Source organism: Fulmarus glacialis, unplaced genomic scaffold (assembly GCF_000690835.1).
Source record: "Fulmarus glacialis isolate BGI_N327 unplaced genomic scaffold, ASM69083v1 scaffold30592, whole genome shotgun sequence".
Classification (NCBI taxonomy): Eukaryota; Metazoa; Chordata; class Aves; order Procellariiformes; family Procellariidae; genus Fulmarus; species Fulmarus glacialis.
In genome coordinates this window covers 70,171-87,568 of record NW_009199433.1, presented here as the reverse complement: position 1 = coordinate 87,568, position 17,398 = coordinate 70,171, and the positions used below count along the sequence as shown (strand labels likewise).

The 17,398-nt window shown below is 43.1% G+C and overlaps 1 long non-coding RNA gene across 1 annotated transcript in view; it reads left to right on the top strand.

Moving 5' to 3' along the window:
- Positions 1-12,026: 12,026 nt before the first annotated feature.
- LOC104073457 overlaps positions 12,027-17,398 on the top strand; it is a 63,170-nt gene continuing 57,798 nt past the window's right edge. The window contains exon 1 of the long non-coding RNA XR_683486.1: positions 12,027-12,162. This is a non-coding gene — a long non-coding RNA (uncharacterized LOC104073457). The remainder of the gene's footprint in view (positions 12,163-17,398) is intronic.

The following is a 17,398-nucleotide window of genomic DNA, read 5'->3' as shown; positions in this document are numbered from 1 at the left end:
TCCCCCCGCCCCCTTTTCATGTAGCACCATGCAGTTTGTAATATCATAGCTGGGGTTTTCAGTTGTGGTGGTGTGAAGGTAACAATGATTTGGCTTCGACGTGCCGTAACAGCTGCAGAATTCATTGGAGCTTAGAAGCCTGTGAGTTATAGCTGTGATGCCATTTACAGCTTTTATGGAAGAGCTCTTAAATTTGTGAAATGTGTTACTTTTTGAAGTGCATTATATTTGTAATTTGAATTGTCTAAAATCCTGTCTGAGGAAAAAAAATAGCTTTGAAAATCCCCCTCTGCCCGCTAAAAACATGGGAACTCTTACCAGGCGGGGAAGCAAGTCTCTTAAATTGAGTGATAGAACACATAGATGGATTTGTAAGTGCTAAAATGTCAATTAGTGCACTTAAAAGCTTAATGGTTGTCTTTGATGTGCTTCTAATATCTTCAGTAAAGTTTGAATGATGCCATTGAACAGGGAGTGGAGGAGGGATGAGGGAATTGAACACTAACCCAAACAGTTCTCGCAGAGTGGAGGGGCTTGTTCTCTGCAGACCTCCAGTGGCACTAGCTGTGCCAGCGTGGGCACCTGGCACCCTGCCTGCACGTCGCCCTTGCCCCGGTGCTGTGCTACCTGGCTCCAACCCAGCACTGCCTGCCGAGAAACCTGCAAAAGCGAAGGAAAAAATGATTGTGCCATTATTTTGAAAGTTCTCAAGCAGACTTGTTGGTTTAAAAAAAAAAAAGAAAAGATCATGGAAAGGTCGAAACTTAATTATGTTTTTTCCTTATCAGTTTAACACAGATCCGGTTGTTGTGAAACACCTGTGTGTTAAAAATCATTGAGTGCCATTAGGAAAGTCTGCTATTTCCAGAAGAAATTTTTTTTTCCCCCCTTTTCCCCACAAAACCTCCCAGCTGCCCGTTACCTTCTTAATTTAACCTTTCAGGGGAGATGTAGTGTGACTTCACAAATCAGGCCAGATCTTAGAGTTGCCAGTAGTCATTAGCTCTTCCTCCTCCCTCGTGTTTTAAATTGTAGCAAGAACTGAAGCTTGCGTGTGGCAGAGCAGTGCTTCAGCCTAGCTCTGTCTGAAATTCTTGACTTTGGTACCCTGAGCAATCTGCTGCAACTGCAATTCCAGATAATGGCCTTTACCCTCCTCTGGCACTGGTTATTTGGAAAAATGTTTTGCAGGCCTTCTGGGAAGTTACTGGGATGCATTCATCTGATTTGTTACTGAGCGATTGCCTCACGGAGCAAATGCTGGTTTTATTATTTGCTTCCCTGCGCTACTAAAATACCATCATTTGTTTGCTGGGTAGTATTTTGGAAGTCAAACACATTTAATACTGAAGGGCGAGCTTGGTAAAGCTTTAGAGTGTAGGTTTTCACTGATTATATAGCTTATCTTCGTGCAGAAAATTGCTGATGTAACTAAACTGACCTGAAAATACATTTAGAGTAGCTTTAGAGGCTCCTCATATCTCTTCTTTAATTGGCTTACAAGTGAAGAGTAGGTTTAGTTTACTTCTCCCAGCTTCAATGGATACCTCCCCCCCAGCTTTAAAGAATATTCTGCCAGTTGGGAATGTAAACAAGGACAAAAAGTGTCTGATAAAAATCTCACTTTTTGGGTAGTACATCAAGCAAAATCAACATGTCATGCTCTTAGTGCAGTGTCAAGCGTGTCCATCCCAGGAGCCTGTGTTGATAAAACTGATTTAGTTTCCCATCCAGTTCAGTAAAATTGATTCAGGCCCCAATATCCTGAGATTTCCCAGCAATAGGTTCAGCACGTTTGGCTCTGTCATTACCCCTCCTGGGTTTAAAGTTTGATGAGATGGGTTGGTTGTTTTGGTTTGGTGTTTTTGTTTTTTGTTTTGCTTTTTTTTTTTTTTAAATCTTCTTTTAAACCTGGTGATCGCCTGAATGAGGGGCATCTCGTAGACTGATGTGAAAGAGGAGGAAACCAAGTCAAACCTTTCTAAGCTAAGGCAAGGGGCTTCTTGCTTCACCCATACCTGCTTTAGGTCAAATTTACGCAAACTTGCAGGTCCATCACTATGCAAGTTATCCTGTGGGTAGAGTTTGCCATCCCCCAGCTTTGGCAATGCCACCCACCACGCTGCTGGCCATGGTCGTCTTGCAGGGGTTTGGTGTCGGAGCTACTCATGTAAGCATGCTCTACTGCAATGCCATCAAAGTGAGTCAGATGAGCCAAGACCTCCTCTTTCGTACCTTTAAACCAGCCCAACCCATTCGTGCCGGAAAGGTTTAAATGGGAGCGAGTGAGCCACTCTGCTTGGCGCAGGGTTGTCCAGCAGGGATATGGTGACCTTCCCTAGTCTACAAGGGGACCTCCATCCCCAGTCTCGAGCCTGTGAAGGCATCACGTTCGTGATGGGCATAGCTGTATTAAATAGTGTAGCTAAGCTCTATAGGCTTTGGGCTAGTGTATTTACTTCATTGAGGGAGCAACATAAGTTTTATATTGGCAGATGGATGTTTTTGCTAGTATATACTACTGTACTCCTAGAAAGCTGATAGATGAGCAGATCTTTTCCTATTACAGGTGAGGCTTCATCATCCAAGTACCAAAGTGTCCAACCAAAGAAATGACGTAAGCATTGACCTTCTGTTGTACCTGTGAGGATAGATGCTAAGCATATCAACAGTACTCCAGCTTCTCTAAAATACTGATACCACTGACCTTTCAGACGCTGTGAGATGCCAAAAAATGAGATCTCTTTAAATTCCCATAGAAATAGTGAAGGCAAATTTATAACACACTGGTTGTGTCTTTCTCTCTTCCCTACTACCTTGACACTATTTTGGCATGCAAAAGTAATTAGTATTTTTCAAGTAAAGGATCAGGCTTTCTGTTTGAGGGTGGAAAAAGGTCTTAAGATAATTAGTAATATGCAGCAGGATTGGATTAGCCATATTAAACTTCACATCTGTAGGTCTTATTAGCAGACATTTAAACTTCAGAAAATGCTTTTTATTTGACCATATGTTGTATGGTTGCATACTGGAGCTTGAACACCTTATAAGAATATGAACTGAATCAAAATAAAATCAATTAGAAAGAATATATTTGAATTTAATTATCTTGAGCTGCTGAATACTCTTTGTGCATACTGTGTTTTATGTGTCTATCTGAAGTGGACTTGGTGGAGAGTTTTAATTAGAACTGGAGACAGAGTAAGAATATTTGGAATGTGAAATTTATAAATGGCAGCGATTTTCAGCTAGGAGTGCAGAGGTTTTTTGGAGCTCACTACCATTTCTCGCTTCTCTTTTTCCCCCTTCTTAATAAGCTACTTTTATGTTCAAATTAATACCAGATTCTGAAAAGAAAAAAAATCCTGCTGTGGCTCTCGGTCTTCTGCAGCGTGATCAGAGTTGTCAGATCCACAGCTGCAGGAGATTTTTACCTTTGTGTGTTTAATGGCTCGTACTACTCTGTTCTTTGACGGTATCATTTAACCATAAAAGTGCAGGGCTGTGGATGGCACAGGACATGTGGCTGCCTTCACTACTGTCTCAGATGTTGGACACGCCAAGACTCAAAGAGCTGATTTGGCAGCTGCCCAGCAGATTTTTATAAAGGCTCGGTTGGTGGCCAGAAACCCAGGCTGTCAGAGTTGTGTTATGCAATAAATTGTTTTTCAGCAGAAGTTTCTAATCCAATTTCAGCTGTAGTTTTTTAGTAGTCTGTAATCAAAGATAAGTATACATTATTTCATGGTGTTTCAGAGAAGTGAAGACGTGCAGCATGAGTGTCCCCCATCAGGTCGGTTTGTTTGTTTTTCTTTTAAGAAGGATTTAGACCTGTTCAGCTACACGGGAAATGATGCTTAAATTATTTTGGTTTCTGCCTGGGAGGCATGTATCTGAATACAGCATACCCTTTCAAAGACAAGGTGCATTTCAACGTGCGTTTTAGGAGACGTTTCCTTTTTTTGAAGAGAGCACCAAATAAGGAACCTATTTCTCAAGTCAGAGCTTTTGCTTGGGCATAATTTGGCGATAAGTGATGGTCAGACAGAAGATCATACCTTGTCAGGTTGTGATCTACCTGAAGTGTTGCAGGCCCTGTCCCTCTAACAGATAAACCCCCTGTATATTTTCCTTTCGCTCCCCTAAAGTAAATTATTCATCGTGGAAAAATGGGGTATGGTTCGTCTGAATGCAATGAGATATTTGGGTTTATAATAGTTACATTAAAGCAAAGTGATTTTAATTTTCTGAATACCATCTGCGATGCCCGCCCTTCCTTACGGTGACCGTCATGGTTTGGTGTCGTGATCGGCTTGCATCCCTCCAAGCATGGGTTGCTGCTAAAAGGGCCAATCCTGCCTTCCCCTCTGCCACAGCAGTAGCTCCCATATGGCCACGTGGTTAGTAATAAGGGAGCTGATCTGGCTGAAAACAATAATTTTTCTTGTCTTGGGGTGAGATTTCGATTCTTTTCCCCAGTCAAGCTGGTCAAATGGGCACATACGGGCTATTGCTGGCATAGTAGTTGGGGCAGGTGCATCCCATGTGGTGGCAGGTGAATTCACTTAAGCCAGTTATGAAAACCGCTCCCCCAGTCTGAATAATGGTCTTGTACCTTGACACCTCTTTCCTCCAGCACTCTGCCACCCTTGGTGTTTTGTGGCTTACTTCTGCGTGCTGCCGGCTCTCGTCAGAGCCTGAAACTCTGTCGCTCTGGTTGCAAAATGGTTGATTAGATTCGTGGTCTGGCCTGAGAAAGTCATAGCTGTGGAGTCACTGCTATCGGTTAGAGACGATTCGAGTTGAAGTCCTGCTGTAAGTTGATAAATTAGGAAGCTTTAGACCTGGCTTTACTCTGAATTTGTTTGGGTTTAGCCTTTTTGGTTTTTTAAAGTGTTTATCTTGGCAGACCGACATGGGAAACAATTGATGTCTTGTAAGCTTTCACTAGTTTCGTATTGAGTAGTAGCTTTCTAGAGGTGCAGAAACATCGCCGAGGCCTCTGAGTTTATGTAAAAGAAACAATTAACACACAAACCTACTATTTTAAAATATTTCATTATTAGGCCTAAGATAAAGTTAGGAGCTATTTTTTATGCCTCAATTCTGGGAGCCTGTATGAAGACTCTAGCGACTTGTGTTTGGAAATTTCGACTATAACTCTTCTACCCCAATGTATTTTTGCAAGAGCAGGTTGAAGCTCAGTGGGCTCAAAAGTGCCTGAGGCCTCTAGTGACCCAAAAACCAGAGCGTTTCTCTCCCGTGCTGCTCCTAGAAGAATTTGGTCTGAAAGGAGGAAATGCAATCCCAGGTGCAGCAGGAGGCAGTGAATGAGCGCAAGCCAATGGGAGATTGCAGGGGATGACAGCTGTAGGAGAAGTGCTAAAGCAGGAAGAAGAGAGATTTTTATTTTCCTCCATCGTTTCTTTGCCATGTTAACATCGGTTCCGCTAGTTAGAAGCTGTAACGTAATGTGAGTTCTTTGGAGAAGTTTTCTGGAAGTATGAGGGAAAAAGTCGCTATAATTACCAGATACGCTTAAATAACAGAACCATTAATAAAGAAAATTTCCCCTTTCTTCATGTTAGTTAGCACATTTTTAAAACATGACCTATTTTCATAAACTAGACAGAACAGATTACATTTTCCAGAAGGCATGAGTCACTGTACTATAAAGTCTCCAAGCCGTATCAATCTTCATCAACTTAAGCCATTCATGAGGTTTTATTTTTTTCTCACTGAATATAAGCAGTTTGTTTTAAATGAGAAACTGCTACATGCTCTCTGGATAGTTAAACTGGATTAAAAGGTTAAATATTAAATAAGTGTGAACTTTATTCTGAGAGGAGAAGGGAGTGGAGGGACCTTGATAGTAAACAAAAGACTGCAAGGATATTACTGTGGGTATATGTGGGTATATATCCAGTTTGCATGATGCTGTGCTTTGCTGTAAGTCCAAGCAGCATGATAGCTGCCGGAAGGAGCCAAAAATCTTTATTTATATAGCCTCAGTTGAATATATTAGAGTCTGGTTTCAAATCGTTACCCTGGAAGTTCAAACTTTTGCTAGGAGTTTCTGCTGAGAAGAGCTTCTGCCATCTGGTCGTGGAACAGCCCACTTGCTCCTGCAAGTTATGTAGAGAGGGAGTTTGCACTGGGCCGATGGCAGGGTTTTCCTTTGTGAGTACAGTGTGCATTTGGGGTGGTGAGAAGGTTGATGGGACTTTGCGGTACAATGGAGACCTTTGCTAACGCAACGGGGGAAGTACGTGTGTTGGTATAATAGTAAGACTTTGCACTTTCTCATGAGGTTCACGCCGTGCCATACGTATACCGAGGAAGTGGGCTTTGTAAATGCATAAACATGCTAATTGCACTCAGCAGTGGTAACTCGCCCAAGACTGCACAGGAGATCTCTTTCCGCCTTGGAAGGCGTATCTAAGTTTTCCACCAATTTCTGTTAGGTCTGTCTGGCTTTTAGAGAAAAACAGGTATAACTGTTTTGCATTGATAATATACAGCCAAAAGGCGAAAATCTGTTGCGGGTCTTGAATCTAGTAAACAAACATTTCCATTTTGGTCCTTCAGCTGAAAAGTAATTTATATGATCTCTGAAAATGTGTTGTCTGTTTTTCATGCAAAAGACAGATTTTTGTTTTGTTGCTAACTAAACACAGAAAAAACCACCCTTTGAAATAGTTCTCCTTCAAAAATATCCTTGAGGAAAGGGTAGAAGCTTGCGGTTTATTTTTCCCATTGCTTCAAAATGACCTTCTTACATCTGCGGGAAAGACTCTCTGGGGGCTGTTGAACCATGAAAGCATATTCATTTAGGGCATTGGGTGCCACAGTGATTTTAACTGAGCTTTGGCTGCAGCGCTGGAAAAAGAAAAAAGAGGGGGTTTGTGTTTTGTTGTTTTGCTTTCTGCAACCTGGCATGAAGAATGGGGTCAGGAGATGTGTGCTTGGGAAAGACCCAAAGAGAGAGCTGGAAACACGCCAGCCACGCTGAGTCATAACACACATGCTTATAAGTATCTTTGTACCTTACAAAGTCCTGACTTTTCAAATAAAACCATCACTGCTGTTAAAGTATTTACATAAAAGTAAAACAAATAGCGTGGAGTGCTGCATGCATTCTCCCTTGTTCCAGCTCTGTTTTACCCCATGAACTGTGACTCCTGTTTGCTTAAGGCAAGGCTGGGCCAGGCTGAAGAATGCCGTATCTGGCGATGAATGGAGAAGCTCGTCATGTGTACGCGTATGCTTCTGCTGCGTCTCATGGAGCAAAGCAGCATGCAGCAGCGCCCGTGACTTCAGGCTGATGTTTCATCTACCCAGGAGGCGGCGTGAAGCCTGCCTCTCACTTCTGCCTGCTTTTTTTGCCCTTTTTCCCCGCCCCGCCCCCACCCCCCGAAGATTTGAGTATAACTTTAGAAATAGGAAGGCTGTGTGCAGGCCACATGTGCAAGCTAGGCAGCTGAACTGCTGTAAACAAGCACCTAAGCTGTAGGTGAATGGTGAAAGGTACAGGTGGTGCACATTTTGATTTCATTGCAAATATATACACATTATATATTGATGTGCATTATTTATAGATAGCGATATATACTTGTATTTATGTATGCATTACATAATATGTATATATTTTAGTTTGTATTCACACATATTAATATATATGTATTGTGTATTTAATGTATTATATACATTTAATATGCACATAGCAAAAACACAGGCGCGTGTGTATGTGTATTTCTTCCCAAATTAGCAGCATGTGGCAGTAGGCTATTGCACTTTTCTACAAACATCACCTCTACAACTGTAGAGCTGAAAGCAAGCTGCCAGCCAGATAGCGCGAAAGAGAGCTGGCCTGTTATCCATGAGGTAGCATCCTGTGCAGGAACGTACTGCGTAGGTAAATGGAGGTTGTGCTCCTCTTCCCTGTCCCCTCAGACTGAACTTGCTGAACTGGTGCTTGGCTGCCCCGGTAGCTGAACTTCAGATATAAATGTACGATGTGTGGTTCCCCGAAATGGCATAACAAAGAAGAAGGTGGCATGATTAATTTTTTTGGCAGTTTAAAGGAAATGAGGCAGTTCTGTTTCTTAATTCTGCCCCAGGGCTTCCCTGGTTGTTTGCATCTGTTACTTTCTTACTCAGTTTATAAACTAATCTTATTGCCAGATCGGGAGGCAGAAATCATCTCAGCTGACCTTCACAGTGAAGGCTGTGGGCTTGCGGTGATGAACCTACAGTTTAAGATGTTATTTAGTCCTTTTTTGGGTCTAAGTCAATAATAGACAATCCATTAGTTCCCCATAACTTGTTTCAATGGCTAATTACTTGCACACTTGCAGAAATTGTTCTTTAATTCTGTCTTACATTTTTCTGAATTCAAGTTCCAGCTGTTGGATGGTATTATACCCCTCTCTGCCAGCCTCAAGAGCCATCTATTATCAAATTTCTACTCCCTGTGGAAATATTTAAAGGCAGCGATCGAGTCAGTCCCTTTGAGGGGTTTGGGGTTTTTTTGTTTGGTTTTGTTTGGTTTTGAGAAGTTACATAGATTAAATTCCTCAAGGCTTTCACTTGAGGATATTTCTAAACGGTTCTGGGTGTGTGTATGTTTTGCTAAAGTGAGATAACTCTTCCAGTTGTTGGCGGTGTGAGTGCAGAGCAGGGCGTGCGGCGGCTGTCCCTTCACTGGCGTGACGAGGCAGAGACGATCTGACCCATGTAATTATGGTTAAATGTGTCAGGAGCTGGAGCTGCATCGCCGGCGGAGCAGCAGCTCAGCTGGGCTCCGAGTCAGCTGCTCTCCGGTTTGCAGCTGCTTTTGTGCCGCAGGCTCGGGGGAAGATGCCGTCGACGATTGTGAAACCTTTTTATTGCTCCTGCATATGGAGCCGCGTGAATGTGGGTGTTGGCAGCGGCATAGCCCCTTATTTTGCTGACCTTGGATAACACGGTGTTGGCGAACTTGAGGACCTTTTTTCAAGCCGAGTGACGGGTGTGGGGAAAGCCCACAACAGAACCGTGTAGGCAGGACAATGGCTGCAGCCCCGGCACAACTGGGTTACTGGGAGCTCTGGTGTGGAGAGACTCCCCCATGTGTGTTTCTGTTGACAGCACTGCTGTTATAGAGGGGGGATGGAGCCAATATGGTTCATCTCGAATTTTACAGCTCCATGAATTGAGCATGGTGTGAAACGTTACTGCATTGCTTCAGGGGTTGCTGAGGGAGGTCTTTGTTCCTGCCCTGCCTCCTGGGACCCATCTCTTCACTGGTGGCACTGTGCCCCACGCAGCCCCTGGGCCGGTGGGAAGGTGGGAGCATCTCCTGCAGCAGGGCTGGAGCCTCCAGCTGGCACTAGGAAGACATCTCGGTGGCCTTGTCCCTCAGAAAATAGGGTCCTGGGTTGCAGGCCATCCTTTTGCATGTCCAGCACGTTGTGGGGGGAGAGGGAAGTGACTTCAGGCCGTTCACAGAAACACTCTGAGAGGGTGGCCTAGACCAGAGGTCTCTGGTGTGTGGTGATCATCTCCTTCCCTCCTGCAGGAGGGAGTGTCACTGGCGTGTCCCAGGGCATGGGTTGTACCTGCCAGAGGTCACATACGCGCTGCAGTCAGCCACTTGGTCGGCACATGCCGATTTAAAGATCAATTCTGTCAGCAGGTTTCACCCTGTCGCTGCTGAAACAGTGAACGCTGCCATGTGCTCCTTGCAGTGAGCTGTCATGGCAAAGTGGGTTTAAGTGGGATTCTTGTCCTTGTTTTTTAATTTTTTTGTATGCATTTTTAGCAGGGATAAAAAAGCCAGTGGGATCAGGAACCGCTGGGTGTTTTCATGCAACTTCCAGCTCCTCAGGGATTGCAGGATCTGGTGGAGGAAGGGTTTTGTTCATGGCTTCAGGACAGGCCTGTTGTTTCACAGGAGAGAGGCCTCGGGCTGGCGGCGGCTAAGGAAAGCGGCATGTCTCTGAGTATGGCTTACCTTAACTGGGCTCAATCGTTAACACGTGTCTTGAGTATGCCTGGCTTAAAGTATATAAAAATACAGGGTGATGGTTTTGTTGCCTCTTGATGGGTTTCTGTGTAACTCGTCTAAGCTTCAAAGTCAGGAGCAATGTGCCTGGCCAGAGGGCTCTTTGTCCTCTTCCTCACGTTTGCTGCCCGTTATATTAGGAATTTGTACAAATGCTGGTGAAGAGAGTGAGCGGTGTCTGTAGGCCTGTGTCTGTAGTATGGATGGGTGCTGGAGGTGCTTACAACCATTTCCTAACTGAGCATGATTCCCTTGGGGATTTAATAAGTAGTTCTGTGACAACAGAAGTGCGCGACATCCCGCCAGGCCCTTGTCGGTGGGATTCCTGTCTGGGTTTCCTCTCCGTACCTACCAGTCGTGGGGACGTAAATGGGGTGTCTTTGGGAAAGCTTTGTTAAAATCAAGCAGGCTGCAGCCCTCTTGTGTTTAGTGTTGCTTCTGGTTAGGGCTGAAGTTGTGTTGGCAGCAAAATGGTAAGCCGGAGTTGTTTGTGTAAACCTCTGTTGACAAAATAACTGGATGTACTAGTCTTTTTAAAATGCTTGCCTGGAGACTTTTTTTTTTTTTTTTGGTTGCTGTGGATGTTGGGTTACAAAGTTTGCTTTCTTGGCCAGGAGCTGCCTGCACTCTAAAGCTCCCTGGGCATAGCTCAGCCTTGTTCAAAGTATAGTAGCTTGTCCCTTGTGCGAAATGCACATCCTGCTGCCAAAATGCCGGCTGCTTTCACTGCACTAATTGTGTAGCCTTTTTTTTTTTTTTTTTTGGCCAAGTAATTTGTCATACAGGGTTTTTTTGGGGGGAAATGTTTTTGATCACAGTTCAGCAGCTGAATGCCAATATCTCACTAGAGGAGCAAAGAAAAATCTACCAATAGTCACCTGAAACTATGCTTTTTTTTTTTTTGAAGTTTATGGTGTTGGTCACTTCTTTGACACAGGAGATGGTATAAATTGTCTTGCCTCCTGGCATGGATCGCTGATGGGGCTTTTTGGGGTTTCCAGTGGAGTGTGGCAGTGTGCTGTGGTAGACTTAGCTAAATAAAGCCAGCCTAAAATGTTAACCTTTTTGCTTGGCAGTGATGTAGCCCTTGAGGTATTCAAGGGCAAGAATGCTGAAATAGTGATTTTTAAAGACCCTGGGACAATTATAGGGCTTATGAAAATATGATGACTTACCTGATCTCACTTATGTCTTTATATCAATTTGCTGACTTAATTTATTTGAATGCTAAAGGCCTTAGGGAAATGCTTTTCCAGGGAATTAATCTTTTAACTAAAGCAAGTACTAAATATGACATACACTAGTATTCCTTTTGACAATATACCATTTGTCTCCTAAAAATAAAGTAGAAAACATATGCCCCGTGGGCCAAATTCCACTTCGCTTAACGCTGAGATAAATTCAGAATAACTTCATTGTTATAAATGTACAACTTCATCGTAACACTGCAATAAATGCAAATCACTAAACCAGAGAAAAAAAAATCCTGAGCCAAGAGGCACAAACAAGGCCAAAATGGCAACAAGAGAAGTTGATTCAAAAACTTAACCTCTTAAATTTCTGCAACATTCAATTTAGTGCATGGTTTTTTTTCCCCTCTCAGTTATCTGGGAGAGCACTTCCTGGCTGTGATAAATTTCTCCATAAGGGATTCATTATGAGGATTTTAACAAATAAGTTTCACCTCCTGTCTAACACCTGGTACATGGCTACTGCTGTTTGCAGTATAAAGGATTAGAGGGGCTAATGCTCTGATTTGATGATAATAGTTATGTTTGTGTTCTCTGTTATAGCTGGTCGAGTTTAGGTTGCATTTTGCTACACAGTATTTTTCTTAAGCTTCTCTCTCTCTCTTTTTTTTTTTTTTTTTTTTTTAAATTACAAATAATCTGTGTAGTCCTAGGCTGTTGGGTTTTGTTTGGTTTGCTTTTGTTTCAGATGCATGCAGCTAATGTCTCCTTTCCATTTCCTTCTCCTTCAGGATGACAGTGATGGGATTCCCTGGTCAGAGGAGAGGGTGGTGCGGAAGGTCCTTTATTTATCTCTGAAGGAGTTCAAGAACGCACAGAAGCGGCAGCACGGCGATGGCATCAGCGGGAGCCTCAAGGCAGTGAACGGTGAGCTGCCTCTGCAGTACTGTACCACTGGAAGGACTCAGTCCTTTTCCATGCAGTTCTTGTGCTGTAGCGAGGAAGGAGACCAGCGCACCATCTGGTGTGCACCGTGCCCTTTTGATCTGCACAGAAGAACTTGTTTCTGAAGTGCTTAAAATGCCCGGTTTGAACGATCCATATGTTTCAGTTTCTTGTCAACCGATTGAGATGGGGATCAGGGTGGAGGGTAGATGTCAGGTGGGAGGACACGGCCAGGCTGCTGTTAGGTAGAGAAGGAAGCTCCTCTGATCAGTCTGCTACCTGATGTGCTGAGTATGTTGACAGGGAAGATAACCATTTAAAGGTGATTGGCTTCAGTTATCTTGGAAGGACAGCTGAAGAGAATTTACCAATTCTGTGTCATTTAGATGCAAGAAGCTGGCTAACCAGCATCTGTAACTCTGGAGTGATCTCAGTCCACGCTGTCAATTGTCCAGAGGTGAAATAGCATAGGACCTACATAAAAAGATTTAGGGGATGAATACTGGGACACTGGACTCCACTAGTTTAGCAGTTCACAGAGCAGTTGTTTAAAGGTTTTAAAAGGAGATGTAGACAAACGTAGATGAAAGGGGCTTGAGAGAAGTTTAATTTTATTTATTTAATCCTTTGGCCAATTATTATCTGTTGCTACCCCCTCCTTCCTTAAAAAAGCCATGGTGTCCTGAGAGGTGAATATAAAGTGTGTCTCCTTCAGATTCACTCCCTGACACAGGACCCTTTCTTGAAAAGGCTTTGTCATGCTGGCTTGAGCCTTGAAAGTGATGACTAGCAGGATTCAGATTTCTGGGCTGGCTTACGGTTTTCTCTTTACTCACAAGAGCTTATTTGTTTCTTTATGGAGGCTTATGGCAGTTCCTTTTAGGCATGTGCATAACTATACATGTGCTAATGCATTAAAGCAGCAGCTGGGTGCTTACTTGGTAGGTTATTCATATTTATATGTAGCTTGTGTTTTTGACATGGTGAGTCAAATTTCAGTGCGTTTTCACTTAGTGTTACTGCCGACAAGGCAAAAACCTAGGGGAATGGCTGGATAACTACAGGCAGCATGGTAAAGTTACTGTATTGCGTAAGCAATTGCAAACTCCTTAATGTGATTAAAGAAGACCTCAGACTTCCGAGTTCAGTAATAATATCAAATGCTGATCTGATGGAAAGGGGCAACTAGCTTTAGCAGCAAGCCATTAATAAGCTTGGAGGTGTACACAAAACAGTGCTGGCTTTTTTCCCTCCAACACCTCTGCATCATTGATCTTCTGTCAAACACAATTTCTCTTGGAAAGTTTCTTATTCCATTGTGGGGGTTTTGTTTAGTCAAAGGAAAAAAGTCTAAAGGCGTGAAGCACAGTAATTGTGTGTTAGGAGGCTTTGATGGTGTGCCAGGTTACAGGATGACTGAGGTTTTTATGGTGTCTAGTTTCTCCAAAGGCAGCTTAGATGAAAAGTGAGTTGGCTGGGAATGCTGTGTCGATGCAGGTACCAGACGCGGAGTATGCCACTGGCTTCCTCTGGCAGCGCATCTGGCTCGCATCTTCAGAGCTTGCCTCTCGCGTTGAGAGCTATAGCATTTGGTGCTTTTTCTCCTTCATAGAAATAGGTGATCAGTTGTTTAGGTTTGGGGTTTTTTTTGAGCCAGAATGATATTCTGTGTTATGATTCTTTAAATGTCCTGTCTCAGCGCTGCTCTATTTCAACATCACTGTCCAAAAGCTTTTTTTTATCCACTGATACTTGGAAGAATGTTTCATTATACAGAGAAAAAAGATTTGCAAAAGGGAGGAGGAGGATTGATATTGTGCGGTGACATTAAGAAAATCTATTGAAACATACAGTTTGTTCATTACATCTTTTAAAAAAATATAGCCATGTATTTTCAAATCCACAGGTCTCTGTGGACTGAGGAAAAAGGTCATCCTAAGAAATTACCAGGCTATTCTGAATTTAGGCAAATGTAGTATTTTAAGGATGAGCCTTAGATCCATGATTTCATACTGTTGGAGTAAAAAAGTATTTCCTTGCATATGTCCTTTGTTCCAACATGCAGGCTACAACCAGTGTTACTTGTGTGATACTCCAAAAGGTAGCATGCAGTTAAATATAGTTTTATGTGAGCGATCTCTTTATTAATATTCAGCACCCATCGCTCTTGGGGAGGGGGACGGGCGGAATCTAGCTGAAATAATTTCAAGTTAAATGTGTTCAGTGCCTCTGTAAAGCTGCGCTCCCCTGGCTTGGATTCTGGTTAGGGTGCTTTGCCTTGCAAACGTAAAGGAAAGCGTAGGGTTTGTGCTGCACAACCCTGTCGCTCTCCCTAGTGAACTCTAAAGGGTATTGCTCCTTCAGCTGTTGAAAATCGAATAGGTCACCTTCCAGTACCTGGCAAATTTAAGCATTTCCAGGAGTGGGAAGGAGGGGTCTGAGCGGAGTTCAAGCTCTCCGAGCTCCCTACTCAACGTGTAAGCGTGGATTGGTCTCACGTACTTCTGAGAGCTCAGGGGACCGTGAACAGCTAGGTAGCAGGATTTGATCTCAGTGCCACCATCTGTAGTGCAGAGTGAGTTTCTTTGTTCTGGTTTTATAACTGTCGTTGCTTAAATTTATCTATTTATAGACTTGCAACCTGTAATTTGTTTCAGTGGAAAGTACTTACTTTTGGCAATAGAGGAAGGTAAAATATGCACCAGCCCCTTGCAACTGGTGTCTTTAAGAAGTTTTTATGGATTTGAAGTGGCTGAAGTTGCATAAACATGCTACAAAAGTTGCTTTGCCAGCATTTGCCAAGCTACAACTAAACTTGTATGAGAATGATTGTCAATGGTATTTCAGCTGGTGAGTACAGTAGTATCGTTAATGATTTGGTAGCTGGAATAATGGTGCCTCTTTGACTGATAGTGTGAAAAGGAAGTTCATTTTAAATGTGAGAGATGAACTCATTAACATGAGTCTTTCCTGTACTAAAGTTTCTGCAAGCTCTAAGATGTGCTGGTGGTGGCACAGAGACAATTAACTTCCATGCCTCTCTGAATAATAAAAGAAAAATAAAATTTAAAATAAATAAATAAAATTTCGAATTACTTTTGGAGATTAGATGTATTATAATACCTTGGCTGTCTCTGCCTCACTATTAAAGATATTTGTTATCCTGAAAACAATTCTGCCATTTTCAGTTTGTGGCTGAAACCCTGTTACTTAGGTGGTTCTGATTAAAGTAGCAGGGTTTTGTTTGGGGGTGGTGGTGTGTTTGCAGGTCTCTTTACTCCTACCTTTTTTTATATCTCTTTTTCACCTGATAATTTTTGCTCACGTTTGTGCTGCCAGTTATTTTTCATCCTAGCTGTTTTTCTGCTTTCTTTACTCTTATTTCCTGCTCCCAGCTAGAAGGATTTCAGAGAAAGGCAAGCGGGTGTATTATGGCTGTTGTATCGGTGGATATATTGCATGCGTGTTTATGTTGACTGTAGATATTTGCAGAGTACAGAATGACACCCTACAGCATGCCTTTGTTTGCTAGATGTTCCTTTCCAGCATGTGGCAATATAAAATTTGAAGGAGGTGCTGCTGCAGGTTGTCAAGAAACCTTCTGCAGCCCTAAATGGGATACTGGAACTCTGATTATGGAAACAAGGTCATGTGCTGGAAGACCCAGAGGGACCTCTTTAGTGATTTTGATTACTGCTGCCTGTCATTTGCATTAGGATTTTAAGAATAGGGATTGGTGTTTGGAATAGTGATACCAATTTTCAGAGATCCTCGTCTAAAAGAAAACTAATTCCCTTGGGAAATTGTTTTCTTCGTGTGTAGCTTAGAATGTGAGATAAGGCTATAAAAAAGGCAATGAAAGATGTAATTATTGCTTGTGTTCTGTTTATGAGAATAAATCTAGTACCCTCAAAAGAGTATATCATAAAGCAAATTTTTATGACATAAGATTTTAAATTCTATTTTTCAAAACTTGCGATAAAGAAGAAATTTGTGATACAGAAGTGCTAGCGTTTCGTAAATGGAAAAAGTTTGCTTGTTTGTTTAAGGTCGTTAGTTAATTTACAGAGATGACAAACCAGACGTTAGAATTATTCAAGCAAATAGTGCGTTTTCACCAGCTATACTTTGTCCTAGAAGGGTGTCATGGCAATTTTCAAACATGCCAGCTAGGCTAAGCTTGTAGCAAACATGATCTAGTTGGGAAATCAAATGTACACGAGGGAATGCTTTGGTTCAAGGCAGAAGTTGGAAGTCTTGCTCATTTAGTAAATAAAGATAAGTAAAAATATGTAATTTTGCTATTCTGAGAGAATTCACCTTACATTTAGGGTTCTTAAAGTCATTTATTAAGTTCATATGTGTTCTTTAAACAGAGAAGGAACAATGTAAGCACTTCGATGGAGGTAGTGGTCAGTGCATGGATGGCTGTGGTGCCCCTTCCTCCCTTGTGCTGGTCTGCTCCTGCCCTCAGCCGCACAAAGCTAATGTGACTTTTGTTGGAGGTTTGATTTTTCCAAAACTGAAAGTCTTTGCACAGAGAGGCAGGAGCCTCTGAGACAGCCCGGGGCAGGACCGCGGTGACAGACCCAGCAGCAGCAGCCTGCTCTGACGCCTGGGTCTGCCCATCCCTTGGCTGCCACGCTGGCTGGCCAGGCCAGCTGGAGCAGGCAGCAGTGCTATCTGGAAATAGCTATTTTTGTCATTGCTGCATGGATTTTTCAAGTGTTTCCTGCTCACTGCACAGGAGTTTCTGTTGACGCTTCCCAGCGGGCCATGTCGAAACGAAGGTGCCCAGTGGTAGGGTGGCGTGGGGCTGGGTTCATCCAGCTCCAACTTGGTGAAACCTCTTTTCCCTGGCTGTGTAGATGGTACCCCAGGCATGGCGTAAAAACTGCAACAGCCATGGTAGAAATGCCTAAACACAGCTAAGCTGGCTGCTTCAGCTCAGTGCCGTGCATTATTTGCCAAAAGCCAACTATGTGGGGGTGGCAGCAGCTGCTGGCAGGGCAACCACATCTTCTCTGGGCTGAGGCCCTGTCTCTTCTCTTCCCGCTTGGGCAGATGAAAACACAGCGGCCCTCAGGGAAGTGCTGTTGTCTCAGCTGCACCCCTACGTGCCCAGAGCGGCGTGCACCTACTTCCTCCCTGGTGCAGACATGTAGGCTGGACCATCACCCAGCCTTTAATTTTGAACAAGAGATTAGCCCTGTTCATT